Genomic DNA, 15076 nt, shown 5'->3' on the forward strand with positions numbered 1-15076 from the left:
ACAAAACAATATTTGCGGTCATATTTAACACTTAATATAAACTTAACACTCGACATGTGTAGGCCTATGTAGTAGATAGCACAGGTACGTCTGTAAGATGTCTGCTAGATCTGGAGATCTGGAAAACATCTCCAGTGTAAATACATCTGATAAACCTCTTAGAAAGAGTAGTTTTACATACATTCTAAATATCTTAAAGACATCTTCTAAATGTCTATATGACATCTGACAGGAGACGTCTCAGAGATGTATTGCAGATGAGCAAACACTCTTGCAGACATCAAATAGATGTCTCTAAGATGTTCGTGTGCTATCGTGTTGCTTGTGCATTGAGGCACAGTTCTCAGTTTCTCTGTTATTAACCTAACCATGAAAATAGCTATAACACCCAGCCTGAATATAACACCCAGTTCATGTGCATGCACCGTGAAAGATTTTGGAAGAACTTCAGTCTCAACCGTTTCAGAGTCAATACGCTGGAACTGTTCCGAATTCCAATCAATGTAATCTAAAACCGGTTCGTTCAGTCTAATAAAAACAACCAACCCAAAATAGTCATTAATTTTCTATTAATGCCCTTTGCTTGTTCTCCGGCCAACAGAAAATATTACACATAAAAAAAAAAACATTTAAGCCTGTTTTTAAGATTACTCGATCATTCAATTGTATAAAATCCCATCTAACTGAATTAAATAATCCCTAAATATTATTCATATTATGAAATAAGAATTTTAAATGAGTTAAAAAACAATAGGCCTAGAGCTTTATTGCATCTTTATTGCTGAAATGCTGTCAAGAAGAAAATCCAGAAAATAGCAATTCTCAACTACAAACAAACTTAGAAAAGCTACATGATTTAAAATGAGAAATGTAGTGAAACTTATTTAAACTAATTTAACCGATGTTACCGCACATCACTGTTAACCAGTTAACCTCTCTTGGTCAACCAGCTTCATCAGAAAGACATTTTTGTTGGTGAACAACATAGTTTTGCTGATCCAAAGAAAAGACCAGCACAAAACCAGCATAAACTACCTTGGACTAACATGGTCTGAGTTAGTCTTTTCAAAAGGTTATCAGTCTGTCTGGGCAGCATTATTTGATGAGTTGGGATGAATGCTGGTATGATGCAATAATGTTATTAATGTTGGCACGCACTGTATTGGCATACTAAAACCTTCTGTATACACATTTCTGTCATAACAACTCTCGGAGAGATAAGCATGGTAATGGATGTGGTAATGATTGTTAATGTATTTGTTCTTGGCGGAATAGACGCTGCTGCAGAGCAAGTACAGAGACTATACTGCCAATACATTCACATACATTGCTGTGAGCATGCAAGACACATGTGTAACAGACATGAATAACCCCCGTAGCAGATCTATACAGGTGGAGCTGGGGAAGGGGGAGGGTTTCTTAAAGTGCGCTGCAACAGCAACCAATAGCTGCGCTATGTAGATGACAATGTGATCGCTACCAATTGAGTTATGGACCTCAGCCTGCGCCATCTAGACTTTCTTGCCAGAACTTGGTATTGCAGTATTAAAGGGATACTCCACTTTTTTTGGAAATAGGCTCATTTTACAACTCCCCCAGAGTTAAACAGTTGAGTCTTACCGTTTTCGAATCCATTCAGCCGAACTCCGGGTCTGGCGGTACCACTTTTAGCATAGCTTAGCATAGATCATTGAATCGGACAGGACCATTAGCATCTCTCTCAAAAAAATGACCAAAGAGTTTCGATATTTTTCCTGTTTAAAACTTGACTCTTCTGTAGTTACATCGTGTACTAAGACCGACGGAAAATGTAAAGTTGCGATTTTCTAGGCTGATATGGCTAGGAACTTTACATTTTCCGTCGGTCTTAGTACACGATGTAACTACAGAAGAGTCAAGTTTTAAATAGGAAAAATATCGATATCGATTCGATGATCTATGCTAAGCTATGCTAAAAGTGGTACCGCCAGACCCGGAGTTCGGCTGAATGGATTCGAAAACAGTAAGACTCAACTGTATAACTCTGGGGGAGTTGTAAAATGAGCCTATTTCCAAAAAAAGTGGAGTATCCCTTTAACTAATTAAATTGGAGCAAATATAAACACATATAGCCTACACTATTTAAAAATTGAATCTATAACTTAAAACGTGCTTCACTTTTATAGATATTATCCATTGTCAAATTCATATTTTGATATGCTGAGGTGGAGGAAGGGGAATCTTCACTCACTCTCACACACTACACACATGGAAAATCCTATTGTTGCCCACCTCAGGTCTGCATACCGTCGGTTACTATGGCAACCACACCACGTAGTTGCAGCCGGAGCGAACGGAGGGGGTAGTTCATGCATAATCAAAGATGAGAGCATGTGCACAGCTCTCATCTCAAAGAGGCTGTCAGAACTCCTAGAATTATGCGCCCACAAAGGATCTGATGTTGTGTGGGGTCTGGAGGATCAACCACCGTTTTTACTGAGAACAATTAAATGTAAACAGGTAAATTCAGATCATCTGAATTGACCTGTTTTAATAAGTAGGCCTATCTAGGGTTAATATGCAGAAAACTAATGCTGTGGTGTTGTTAAGCATAATTTTCTGATTTTATATTCATGTTTGGGGTCCCGAAACCCCAATGTTATAAAAAAATATTAATATTAATTTAAATTTATTGTGGTATTAACTTGTTAAATGGCCTTGAAAATGAGAGTCAGATTGATCAATGAGCGACAAAACAACCTTGTTCTATTAGCAAATTATCTAAATGTTACATGATCAGGTACACACTTTTAGCTATACTCTTTGTTTATAATCCAGAACGTTCAAAACATAACCAGGCCTATATTTGTTGTTTTCCCTTGAAGCATTAAAATCTTTATAGCTGTAAATAATAGGCTGCATATTTCTTTGAACAATATCCATACTTCACTGTAGCGCACTACTGTAGTTTAAACAAGTACGGTATACACTTTCACTACATCTATGGGTGAGGCTACACATAGAGACATACACACCAGATTTAAGTTCCTCCCATCACTCTGGAACAAATGACCTCATTGCCATCATTAGTCAATGCGGTAGCCTGTCAGCAGACCCGCTGTTTACTCAGCCCGCCATCACCATGGTGATAAAAGCTGCACATATTTCCCTTCTTTCAGAAATACTTTGGACAGGCGTATGTTTAGAAGACAGTATAGTCCCATACGTTTGCTTACACAATCTGCTGTAAGACTAACACATCTCTAGAACGCTAAAGCTCAACATACTTCCTAGAATTTCTGGATCAATGAGCTGCTCTTCTTTTCCATGTGTATATTTATTCCTTCCAGACTGCTATTTATTCCTGCTTCATTGCAAACAAAAGACCAAAGACTTTCCTACTTCCCCACAACAGCAATATGGTCCTCAGAGCGCGACCAGTAATTGACTGACGTTTCTCTACCAGCCCCATTAGAATATACTGTGGTCAGCAGAAAGGAATGAGGCATTTCCCAGTATCCTGGGATGACCTTTGAAATACAGCTGGCTGCTTCGGCATCTGCTTCAACTTTCTACAATTGCGGGTGTTATTCATCAATAAGCTTGCAATTCATTTACGATAGCCTTCAGAACCACATATTCCCAGTAGCCTAAGAAACAAATGTTTAAAAATTGTATCAGAAATGGACAAAATGACTCTACAAAGATATTATTTTTGAGGAATAATAAGTATTATACAAAACACATGACAAAATGCAGCCAATATGCATATTGCACAGCTAGTAATAAACACGATCGCATGTAGTCTAGGCCTATTTAAACTGTTTTATGTGTTTTAATCAGTTTTGAAAATTGGCTCTCAAACATGTTCTCAGAAGAGAGCAGGGAAAGAGAAGTGTACAGAAAGCACATGGATATGGTTTGCATGTGTTTAATGAAAATAACAAGCTCTCTCTCTCTCTCTCTCTTAGAATAATTCAGATTCATGTACATTAAAACAGCAACAACAATAGAGTGCAACATTTGGGTTCGAGAAGTAAAAACTTCTTTCATTTTCTTCCTAAGAAAATTAATTTTGACAGAGGTTGTTAATAGGCAATATGGTATTTGTTTCTGTTGAAGCCGTCAGCCCACATTACTTCATTTCATTATTTTATAATAATAGTGGAATTCCTGGTGGAAAAACGACATTACCCATGATGCTGTAAAGAGAATTGTACCAATCAGAGAGTCGAATCAAGCAACACGCTCCAAAATAGCACTTTAGCTCCGCCCACTCTCATGAAGCACAGCAAATGTCGTAATAGAGTCGATCTCCCTACGCTCTTAAAATACTGAAACGCTTATATATATATGCATATTTTGCTACAAACTTAAAAAATATATAGTTTTTAATCAACATTTGTCAATGAGTAGCCTTTCTCCATAATTTTTTAAAGGGATACTATGCAGTTTCCGTTTTTGTCAAAGAGCAACCCCTAGAGTCGCATATGTGGAGTACTTGTATTTAACGTTACTGTCGTAAATACCACTCACGCAGAGCCGTCTCTGCACTCACGGCCTGATCCCCTCCCCGCTTTCTTCCTTTTCTTCGTCGACTCTGCCATGATTCACGTCTGAAATGCGTGCTAATGTCTTCCATAGAGGCTGCTTATTATGTTGTTGATTTATGTGACGTTGTGCCGTAAAGCAAGTCGTGATTCTCGCGAGATTTGGCGGGGTGCCACTTCTCAAACCAGCATTGCTGGTTTTGCCAGCGGCGTCCCCCCCCCCTTCTTTGCTATCGGGATGATTTACCCTACTCTGAGTTCGCTTACCATCGAAATGACTTCGAAGCTGTTATATTAAAGCTACACTGTGTACTTTTTTAAGTTTATTCTTAGCAAAAAACACTTTGTTCTTTCAAAATGATATGTGCTCATTAATGTGTAATTACTTCTGCCAACTAATCAAGTATTCTCGTAAGCGTAGAATCTGCCATTTAGAATACATACGAGCAAGTTGCTCGAGTGGCGGCAGCCATGTTGCGCCGCCATCTTGAAAATACATTAGCCAAAGAGGGACATACCTGGGAATTCAAGCTTCGCCTTTCGCGTTTTTACACTCAGTGGCACCGTGACGAATGCGAGGGGGAGATTACTCGCGACTGCCGGCAGATTTGAAATAATACGGCCACCGTAGGAGTTAAAACGCCCTCGGAATGGGAGGGGCTAGAAAGTAATATTCAGTTGGTAGTCATAAACAATTTCACCACTAGATGGGAGAAAATCCTACACAGTGTAGCTTTAAGGTACAGATCTTGCATAGTGTGCATTTGATTATGGTATTCGCAATGCAGTTTTTCAAAGGACATTTTCTACTCAAATAAATACACAAAATGTATGAAATTATTTGTGAATGAGGTCTACAGTATTGTTACAATGTATGAATGAAATAATAGGAGAGGTATATAGACTATTTTAATAATATGACACATGCATATTTATGTAGGCCGTGGCCTATTAGTTTCTTTTAGTGCTCATTGAACAGTAATGCACTGTGGCAGATGACCAATAGTTTATTTCTTTTAATTAAGCGATATAGCATGAGAGGCCATCTGATAGGAATATTAGCTGTGTCTGAAACCGAAGACACCCCAGTCATTAAAGACTTCACAGAAAGCATTTTTATATAATTACATCAAAGGTACAAATACCCAGGGTACCCCTGTGAGGTCTACTGTGATTGGTGCATATACCCATCGGCAGATCTGGTCTCTCCTCCACCTGCTAACGGGTCGTTCAGAATACAATACCAAGTCAGGGATAACGGGGGCTGTCTCCATAGCAACTACCGATGGACTCTACGACAATGAAAGATAGACTGTGTGAGAGAGAAAAAGAGGCAAAGAGAAGACGAATTCTATGGTAACTAACTCCTTGCAACCAACTAAAAATAGGTCCATCGTAAGTCACATGTCTTTTACATTCCAGTACACCTTTTACAGTAATTGCATAGCCTTTTATAAAACACCTCACTTGGACATACTTCATTTCTTTTGAAGATAGACTAAAGAACAAAAGCTTTGTGTGGGTGGGTTGTTCATAGTAAAAGCCTCTTCTGTTTTGGAGTGGCACACGTGTAGATTTAAAACTAAGAACTATTCTACGCAAGTACATGATTTTTCTGTTCAGGTCAACTACTGTCATGACAAAGAAAATCTAATCTAAAGAGAATCTCGAGCAACTTTGCATTATTCAATATGTTTATCTAGATAACTACTTTTATATCACATTTGAAGGGAACCATATCGCCCCCTAAAGCACTGAGGCTATTGCCAGAACAACATAATGGCTGTGTCCCAATTCAAAGGCTGCATCCTTTGAAGGACCCAGACTTCAAAAGCCAGGCCTATTTGCATATTAACAAATTAATATGCAAATTAGATACAATGTATATTGTATTGAATGGAACTACCCAATTATGGCCATTTTACCCACAAATGGCATAAAGTAAAATGGAATATTAATTCATTTCGTTATATCTCTCATAACATAGTTGAGAATAATCTTTATACAAAGTTTGGTTAAAAAAATCCTGAAACCTAAAAAAATGTTTACGATTATGTAAAACCATTCATCGAGGTTTTGCTCTGGAGGAATATGCAAATGCATTTTGCCCACGTGACATCAGAAGTCCCCCAATATCCAAACGAGCTGTTTTGGGAAATTGATTAAAATGCTTTGTTTATAGTGAGGAGGACATTTTAAGCTCTGAAACTTGCAGGATGTTTTAATTATAGGACTTAGCAGTCCGGTACATTTCCTCCTTTCTTCTAGCACTGTTGAATCCTGAAAAAAAAAAAAATCACAAGTATCACAACTCTGTAGTTTTCAACATTGATAATAATAAGAAATGTTTCTTTAGCACCAAATCATCATAGGCTATTCAAATGATTTCTGAATGATCATGTGACACTGAAGACTGAATTAATGAGGCGGAAAATTTTGCTTTAACATCACAGGAATATATTACATTTTAAAATATATTAAAGTAGAAAACAGTTATTTTAAATTGCAATAATATTTCACAGTATTAGTGTTTTTACTGTATTATATAAATAAATGCAGCCTTGTTGAGCATAAGAGACTTATTTCAAAAACATTAAAAACTTTTGATCGGTAAATTAAGTAATTACTGACACCAAATATCATAAATTTTCTACTTATATACTCGAGTCACCAAATAATCATTTTAAATTCTCTTCACAACATCTCAGTTTTATTTTTATATTCCTGATGATTCTTAATTCTAGGAAGATTGTTTTAATATGTTAGCATGAGACAAGCATCTGGTGATTCTGCAGTGAGAAGGTGATTTATCTGTATTAATGCGTTTGGTTACCACAGTGCTTTGCTCTTCTTACTTCACAGGGGACTGTAATTATTGCCGTGGCTTTTGACCCATTTACTTGAATAGCACTTTCACACATCAAAGGGATTATCAAGTTAGACATTAACCTGCAATTCAGTTTGATAACCTCTAGAAAACACAAATAGTATATACTGCAAGGTAACATATCTGTTTCAGAGATATATGTCTATGTTTAATATTTCTGCTGCATATAGGTATTGACATGCATTAGCTAGAGTAAAGCACCATTATTTTACGATTACTCTGCTGGTAGTCATGTACTCACAGATTAATTGCATCAGTGGGTGAGGGTCAGAACAAAGGATCACTCAATCTTATTTGTCATTATTGTTAATGTAAAGTTTTGTGGCTTTTAGTCACTAGAATTCTCAGGCTTGTCAGAATGTTATGACACCTGCCCACACATATGAATAATGCAGCCTTTATTCCTTAACCACACACATCTCACTCATCTGTTAGCTACAGGATGATTGTGTTTATATGTGTCAAAGTGTTTGTGATTAGAGGTGGTGGTGGGAAGAGGAGAGCGGTTTTGAAATGGCATTCCAACATAAAGTGACACACTGTGGGCAATTTTCCTGTTGTTATTTACAGATAATCAATGAGACAAGGAACAGGTGTGTCTAATAGGAAACCATGGTAACAAACATAGTATGAGAACTCAGGAAAAGACTATGGGCACGTTTACAATGATGAACTAAAACTTTTTCCTTCGCGTTTTTTGCATACTGATGACAACACTGTCAAACCGATCCCCGTTCACATGGATCCATGAAAACGATTAAAAACGCTGTATTATGCTGCCAGGCCAGTAGCTGGTGAGGTCATTTTGTAAAGAAAAACGATGCGCCTATAGACTGAACACGTAATACACATGTGTATGACTTCACCATTTTCACTAATTCACGTTTTTTGTAGTTTACAACGAGACAATAACGTTTTTCAAAAATGTAAACTTTGAAGCCCGTTTTGAAAAGTTTGCGTTTTGAGGCCCCCCAAAACTATAGTTGAAAACAGTGTCATGTAAACGGCCCCTAAGAAAGTGAAAACTAGACATTGAAACTAAACAGAATATGATAATGAAACTAAACAAGACATGATCGTGACAGACAGTGGCAAAAATGTTCAAAAATATTCATCCGTTTGGCATCTAAACAGAAGTAATTTTTTGCAGTTTGGTAACAAAAAATTGCCTTTTTAGAAGTTGTGAGATCTGAAACTGACAGCAAGTAGAAGAAAGTGAAGAAAGCCAGAGTATTATAGGGATATTCCACCCAAAAATGAAAATTATGTCACCCTATACTCACCCTCATGCCATCTCAGATGTAAAACAATGTAAAACGAACACAATGGTAAACCATGTGACCCCAGTGGATTAATCAATGTCTTCTGAAGCGAAATGATGGGTGTGTGTGAGAAAAATACTAACAGAAAAATACCATCGCTTCTGGCCAACTGTCACGTGCGGGTTCATGAGATGTGAAGTGCAACATCATCACAACGTGCTAACGTCAAACAAGAATTTATTGAAATATTAGTTTAAAGCTTTAGTATTAAAAACTAGCTCGGTCCTGGAGGGCCACTGTCCTGCACAGTTTAGCTCCAACCCTGATCAAACACACCTAGCTGTGAGTTTCTAGTGATCCTGAAGACATTGATTAGCTTGCTCAGGTGTGTTTGATCAGGGTTGGAGATAAACTGTGCAGGACAGTGGCCCTCCAGGACCGAGTTTGAGAAACCCTGGTTTAAATGATAGTTAGTTTCAAAAATGTAAAATATTTTCAGGCTATTTTTCTTACTTACACCTGTCATTCTGCTTCAGAAGACATTATTGATTCGTCCACTGGGGTCGTATGGGTTACCATCGTGGTTTTTGAAGCGTCAACTTTTAGGTTACAACACAATACTTTTATTATAATATGAGTCACTTGCAGAGATGGATTATTTTTCTAAAAATCTTTCAGTGTTCATCGGAGAAAAAAAGTCATAAACATCTGGAATGGCATGAGGGTGAGTAAATAATAAATAATAATTATAATTTTTGGCTTGAGTATCCCTTTAATAGAGCCCAGCATAACTCCATCTTTCCATAAAGGGGCGGAGTCGAAACGACCTCATCATTTTGACTCCGCCCCTTTATGGAAAGATGGAGTTATGCTGGGCTCTATTGAAGGGATACTGCAAAACTGTGGTGGAGAATTCTCTGAGGAGAATCTGTACACTGTGCATGCGCTGACAGCTCTCACACTTCATTATTCAACACATACAAACACTCACACACACACACATACTGAGAGCACAGAAAAGCTCTTTGGGCTTTTGAGAGGATGTATTTTTAGAGTGATGAAATCTCATGACCAGACTAAAGCTGCATGTCTCCCTAGATTCTTTGCTCTAGGCACTGTCCTTCCACCAACTCTAACTCGCTCCCTGAAGGTTAAGCTTCTTTAAGTGTCCTGTTTTGTTTTATAACTCATCTTCTGTGTCCCATATAATAGGAGTTTGTATTTAATTCATTCAAAGTGTCCAACTGCCATTGTTTCATCTGTTATGCAGAAGAGTTAATTTTTTTATATTGTACAAATCTGTGTGAACTACAATGCTGCAGCAGTATTAAAAAAAACATTCTTTAATATATGCTTTATTCAGAAATTCACTGTATGAGGTAATGTGGGCAGAAGCAGCAACACAGTATGTGTGGGATCCTGAGCTTTCTCAAAAATGAGATAAAACATGAGTTATTGATAGTCAAATCTTCAGTCTCTTCTGAAGGACCCAACAGAGAGTCCTCAAAGCCATTACACATGATAAGGGGAAGCCGCACAATTTGTAAATTTCGATTTGTAAACAAATGACTCTTATACGAATCGGTTCTTATAAATTATTCTCAAAATGTTCATGTAAGTTTGAGGTATACGCAACAATATATTTCTGTAAATTAATATAAAAATACTATAGGCTACTTTATTCATGTGTATTGATATAAAATGTAGACCATTATAATTGCAATTAATATAATTTTCACATTTAAAAATGCCCTTTAACTATGTGATCAGTGTCTGTTATGTAACTGTCACACGCTTGGACACAATGATCAGAACTGAGGCAAAACTCAAACAAGTTTATTTGGAGATATGGCAAGAACACAATGTATAAACAGATAAGTGATGATACTTGAGGTTGGTAGCAGATGAGACACTTGTATTGTTAACTTTGAGTCTTTGTCTTACAGAACCACACACACACACACACACACACACAAGGGAACCACGCTGAGACGAAGGATGACTGGAAGACGACTTGGATGATTGGAAGATGACTGGTGATCGACTTGGATGAGGTAACAGCAGTAAATAGCAAGGTAGTGAGGAACATAAAGCAGGTACTTAGTGTGTCAGATGAGGTCAGACATGGTGATGAGGGCTAGGGGTTGGCACAGTGACAAAGTGGGTAGCACTGTCACCTCACAGCAAGAAGGTCCCTGGTTCGAGTCCTTTCTGTGTGGAAAATTCTCCTTGTGTCTGCGTGGGTTTCCTAGAGTTGGCCCGGTTTCCCCAACAATCCAAAAAACATGCAGTATAGGTGAATTGAAGATGCTAAAATTAACTATAGGTGTGTGTGTGTGCGCAATATGTATCATGTATGGCAAGAGATGGCCATAGAATCACCAAGAGTTGGATATGACTGAAATGGTAATAGGTAGATGAGTTCCAGGTGTGTGTGGTTTGGTGCCAGGGAGGATGATGGAAAATGCAGTCTGTGACAGTAATTGGGTTATTTTAGGCGTCTTTTGTATTTAGCTCGTAATCATGATAGCTCCATTTCAACTCCATTTCAACTTTTTTACCCGCAAAAAACTGCATATACAAACCACACCCGACACTAAACTCAGTAAAAACGTTTATTTTTTTCACACTTATTATGCTATATGGGGGTGATGTGCAGTATTTAACTGGCTGAATTATGGGCCTATAATGAAATTTCTATGGCACAAATAGAATAAAGACCACAACAACAACAGAAGGTATGCGATACAAATGGATTAGTAGAGTTAGTGTTGACAGAACTATAGTGACCCCTAAGTCAGTCATCTCAGTGAGAGTAATACGATCTGATGGCTTTGGAAAGTTAAAGTACTTATGTGTTTATTTCATATCTAAGAAGGTTATTCCCCAGTTAGGCTGCTGTGTGTGTGCATTTGATGCTCACCAGATGAAAACCTGATTGAATTACGGCCAATATGATGCGAAGTCCCACTTTTTAAAAAAAAAATGGAGGAAACCTGCTCTGTCTGTTTGAGCATTCTCAATAAATATTTCATCACCCTGAGAGCTGATGCTCGCATTGAATGTGAGTGGTCTACGGACTCCATATGTGGGCTTTCCCTTTCACTCTCTCTTGGACTGAGAGGCCCGATGGAACTCTGCCAAACTAGAGCACCAGCATGTGCTATCAGGGTCCGGATAGAGAAGATTTATGCACTGAATGGAATTGCTGCAAATTCATGCTTGTATGCCCAAGAACAAACCAAAGGAATGTTTGACTGTGTGTGAGTCAGTGATGTAAAAATATTCCTTTGCGTATTTGTGTACATCTGACAGAAACCACAGAAAAGTATTAAGCCTTGCCTTTGGCTCAAATGACCAGATGCAGGATGTGATAAAGCATTTGTCTGCTAATGTTACATTTTATGCTTGTGATCACAGATTGTACTTATATAACACAGTGTAGGCAACAAAAGCATTAGCTGGAAGCACCATGGGCAGTCACTTTCTCTTTAAACAAGAGAATGCTCATATATGCACCAGAGATGTGGTTTTAACACTGATCCATATTTTGTTTTGTTGTAGAAGCTCCCTTATGATTTGAGATTTACAGTTAATTCAAGAGACTGTGCAGACATTTAAAACCCCTCATTGCTTTTGTGCCAGCAAAAACATGGATTATATAGGCATATATATAAAACGACTTCATATTACGATTGGCTTCAACTTGCCAACATTCTGTAACATTGTTACTTTTCTGACATGTCGCATTTTTCTGAGGATTTACAGAACCTCTTATGCAGATGTAAGAAGAACATTCACAGCAGACATATTTAGCATCAGTGCTAAATACTTTAACAGCTTCTGTAAAGTGATAAATGAGATCTGACGGCCAGGAGGAGCATACTGACAGAGCCAGAAATGAGGGCGATAACTTGTGTCCAAGCGTTATACTACATAAAAGCAATGATGTGACACCTAGAGTTTCCATCTACCTCCTGCTTTTGGAAGGCCCCAGAAATTTAACAGGGTTATGCTGTATTATCCAATAACATCAGAAACTGTTAAATCAAGGTTAGAGTAATACCATTGCTCTTTAATTTTCAGCTTGCTCATATGAATTCAAGCTGAAGCTATATGAGTGTGAGAGATGAAATGAATTGAGATGGTGCCAGTGGTGAAAATTAACTATTGCCAAACTTTTCAATAATGTGCCCATACAAGCTTAGCCTGATCCCAGAATGAGACATTGGCAACAGCCCTAAGACACATTATTTTTACAGCATATGATGGCGGCTTCTGACCGAGGCGAAGCCGGCATGCCGAGGGAGCCCGGTGCAGCAGTAAGCCCGATGGTCCCCTGTGGAGCCGAGGGAGGGAGGAGCGAAGGTGGAGGAGTCGAGGTGGAGTGATGGGATCAGCGGCTGGAGGCGGAGCCAGGGGACCCACTCACCCAGGGGTAGAGGTGGATCCACGTCACTGTGAGGAGGCGGAGGAGGAACAGAGGCTCACAGCAGAGACTGTGCTGCAGACATTTAAGTCAATTTATTTGGTTTCATATCTTTGTTACAGTTTTATGTTATTAATTGTTTGTTTTGTTTTAATTGAATCTGTTAATTAATAATGGGATACGTCATAAAGGGCGTGGAAATGGATTGAACACAATATGTCGGGAGATATGGAGTGGGTCGGAGATGATTTTTCGAAGTTTTTGCGCTTCGTATAATTTGTACCCTAATTTCAGTTGATGTTTTGTAAATCAATGAAGTGCGTAACAAAGCACAAGCACACTACCATGCTTCTGCGGCCTTGAGAAAAGGGCGAAACAGACTGGGTAGAAGGACTGGCTGAGGTGTGGAGAGAAGGTGGGAGAGGGATGCTGGGTGGGATCCATAGATCTGAATATGAAGAATCTGATTCAGGTGGAATAAGAGGGGTCAGGGAATAATCCTCTCCAAAACAGTGGCAGGAGTGTGGGTGGGGCTCAACTCCATTCCCTCACACACCTGGCCAGACATGTACCCAGTCACTCCTTCTGGCGCTAGCTCTCCGTCTGCGGTGGGCTCGGGTGTCTTGTCCATCTCACATGGTGGTGTCTGGCTGGACTCTGGGTTGGGAGTGGGGCTTGTGTCCTCAGGACTGACAATAAGATCTAGTCCATTATGCACCAGTACCCACTCCACATAGGTAGCGAATTCCTCACGGGGACCGTTCGACCGTTTGAGCGAGCAGTCTTCATAGTGTGTAAAGCACACCAGATCTAAAAAGTCCTGGGTATAATCCCCCGGTGAATGGTCCATCTGCTCCAGGCATAACAGTCTTACTGCGAGCAGATCCATGGTTAAGAGGGGAATGAAACACAAATATTCAAAATCACACACACACACACACACACACACACACACACACACACACACACACACACACACACACACACACACAAAAAGCTGCACAAAAGTCTGGTATTCTGTAACGTCTAAGTCCAAGGGCAGATTCAGTAGTTCCAAATAACAAAAGGATTTATTAAATGAGCGCTGACAACATGAAACAGTGTGATAACGTGACAATACCGGACAATGAGGGAGAGGAGGTGATAAATACACAATGGTGATGAGCAAGATGACAAACAGCTGTGATGATAGATTAGTGTCCATGGAAACTGATGAGAGGCGGGAAATTTGAACAAATGAAACTAACTGAATACAAACTTGACAGTAATAATGTGTTTCTTTGGTTATGAATCACATAGTGTCCACATAACCACAAAACAAAGGTGGCTCTTGTAAATGTATACATAAAATCAAATCACAACACAATTTGTGATGCAGCCAGAGAGTGCTGTGTATGCGAACATCAATATAATCAAAGGCTGAAACCAGATAAATAATAGAGGTGGAGAAATGGGGGAATGACAAGATAATAGTCCCCAGAGATGCCCATGCTTCAGCTGTGCTGGATCGCAGGTTCACAGAGGACATGCACAGGCACATTCAAGACATCAGCAGTCTTGAAACACCACACTGAATCTTACTCCATATGCTTCTTTAGGTTTCTGTTGATCGTTTTTTTCTAATGAGTCTTGTTTTTCTTGAACATCCCTGTTTCGGGATGCTGTAACTGCAAGGAGGGGTTGAGAGAAATTTTAAATAGAAACTATTGTACGTGGCCATGATAACAGGTCTAAGTATCCTTTGTTTCCAGGCAGGTTTTCAGGAGACGAGACAACGCCCTGGGACATTTTTCCTTCTTAACCATTACGTAATAATGCTTGCCTGTGCAGACAGTGTGAGCCGACAGCCTGACTGGTCCACTTCGTGAACGCGCATGACAGCAGACGGGCTGGGAGGCGGTGGAGGAAAAATTGGAGAGGGTGTGAGCAATGCAATATGCATTTCACTAAAAGGCTTAATCTTGCTCTG

Source organism: Leuciscus leuciscus (genome assembly GCF_965113295.1).
Source record: "Leuciscus leuciscus genome assembly, chromosome: 19".
NCBI classification, from domain to species: Eukaryota; Metazoa; Chordata; class Actinopteri; order Cypriniformes; family Leuciscidae; genus Leuciscus; species Leuciscus leuciscus.